Consider the following 2,313-nt stretch of genomic DNA (forward strand, 5'->3'; position numbering starts at 1 on the left):
CATGTTAGCAGAAGCATCTACCTAAACCAAATTTAGGACAACCCCCCCCTTCCGTGGGAACCAAAGTTTTCATTTCTCCAGTATACAGAGCTTACTGAGCAATGTGCTCAAGAATCATCTGATGATAAAGAATGTGTGGTTTACTCCCCAAGGGAAAAGAGGCGTAGCCATGGCAACACAGCTGGACTCACAGATTTTAGAAAGAAGAGTGAGTGCTTGGCACATGCCAGGCTTGCTCCTGGCCTATAATGCTGAGACAGAATAAAGTTCTGGTTACAGCATGTCATTTTGTTCTTACCTCTGTGATCCTACAGCACATTGTTTGCACCTCTACCAAAGCAAAGTTTGGAGGTTTTTTTGGTATTTTGTCATTTTCTAGAATATAATTCCTTTATGGGAATGAATGGAGACATCTTCATATAAGATAAACCAACCCGTTAACCGGTTGCTAGAGACCAATAAAATTGTGAGTGACAACCACTGGTAGTTCAACTTAGAAAACACCCCCTTGCTTTTCCATGTATTTAGTGTTGCATTCCACTCCAAGGACATGGGATTTACCTGTGTATGTATTTTCTTCTAGATACTTGCATTCTTTTGCTGATAACCGAGAAAGGATTCAGTGTTAGACTAAATGAGCAAATGCAAAATCCAATCCAGGTAAATGATAAAAGGATAAAGAACACTATAGCCTAAGGATTTCAGAATAAAGAAAATTGGCAGCTGGGACTTGAATGGTGAACTGAAGAATTGGAGAAAAGAGTGGGCTACTTAGGAAACGAGATAAAACATGAGGAATGTACAGAAGCAAAACGAAAGAGGAAATGGCTTTTACAGATGGAAATGGAAAGTGTTCAGTGCTTACAGAAACCTGCCATTTTGTGTCACTTCTGACGTGTATCAAAATCAGGTTATAACTGTTTTCTAAAGCATTCACAAGCATAAACGATTTTTTTCACACTCAATCTGAAAGCATTCTATTTAGGATCCTTCCTACTAGGAAAAGGAAGAGGAATACTTTTATTATCTGTAAGTGAGGTAATCGGTGGAAATGCCTTAGCAAGCTAAAGTTTGCATCAAAATCACACAGGAAGTTTGCTGAAACTTAGGGACCATCCAGTGAGTTTCTGGGTCAGTGAGTCAGGGCTCATGGTAAATTTGCAGTTCTAATAAGTCTCTGCCTATGTTGCTATTTGGGAAGCATTATTAGAATATTACTGATCAAGACCAAAGGTGAAATGGTCATACAGAATATGATTTTTACAACTGACCATGGGCCTGGACCACCTCCTCCAGTTGCTGTGGTGCCTGTGTGCTCGTTCTGTGCGGACTGGGGACCTCTTTTGTGAAGTGACATCTGAAGAGACTTGGGTGCTGGTGATGGTGGATGAAAAGCCCAAGGAAGGAGTCAAGACTGAGAACAACGATCATATTCATGTGAAGGTGGCGGGGCAGGACAGTTCTGTGGTGCAATTTAAGATTAAGAGGCATACACCACTTAGTAAACTAATGAAAGCCTATTGTGAACGACAGGGTTTGTCCATGAGGCAGATCAGATTCCGATTTGATGGGCAGCCATTCAATGAAACAGACACACCTGCAATCAATGAAACAGTTGGAAATGGAGAATGAAGATACAATTGACGTGTTCCAGCAGCAGACAGGAGGTGTCTACTAAAAAAAGAACCTGCTACTTTGCTCCAGAACTTTGTTCTTATAGACCAAGAATACATTCTTCATTAGAAAACTGCAATTTGGTTCCACCACATGCTGACTACCGCAGTATAGTTTTTTCTATTGTTTCATTTTCTCCTCCCCCATTTCTTTATTGTACATAAAGTAACTGGTGTATGTGCACAAATATAATGCTTTTCTTTTCTCTTTTTTTCCTTTTTTTAACTAAATGGCCAATGGTATATTTTGATTGACATCAAATGGAGATGAGATGGGGAAAAATACTGGTCTGTGAAAATATCCCCCTTCTCCAGTAGTGGCATGCACATTCAGCTTTTATCTTTATATTTCAGTAAGTTATTTTGCCCTCACTGTTTTAACAAAAAAAAGATCATCCTTGCATATCTTGTTTGATTGGAGAACTTTAATGTTTTCATTTATAATTGTAAAACCAAGGATAATTTTATAACTTTTTTGTATGTAGCTGTTACATGTAGGGCAAACCTGTCTTTAACTATCCTAGATAGTTTTCCCTTCAAGTCAAGCATCTTGTTGTTTAAATAAACTTCTTGTTTAAAATGAAAAAAAATCTGATCATGATTCAAGCTACAAGTATGACAAAATTATTAATGTCAACAT

The 2,313-nt window shown here is 38.3% G+C and overlaps 1 pseudogene; it reads left to right on the forward strand.

Annotated features, from left to right (window-relative positions):
• The first annotated feature begins 587 nt into the window (after positions 1–587).
• LOC150049379 (small ubiquitin-related modifier 2 pseudogene) lies at positions 588–2,088 on the forward strand (annotated as a pseudogene).
• The last annotated feature ends 225 nt before the right edge of the window (positions 2,089–2,313 follow it).

The sequence above is a fragment of the Megascapheus bottae genome, chromosome 20 (assembly GCF_031878675.1).
Source record: "Megascapheus bottae isolate mThoBot1 chromosome 20, mThoBot2.hap1, whole genome shotgun sequence".
In the NCBI taxonomy this organism is placed as follows: Eukaryota; Metazoa; Chordata; class Mammalia; order Rodentia; family Geomyidae; genus Megascapheus; species Megascapheus bottae.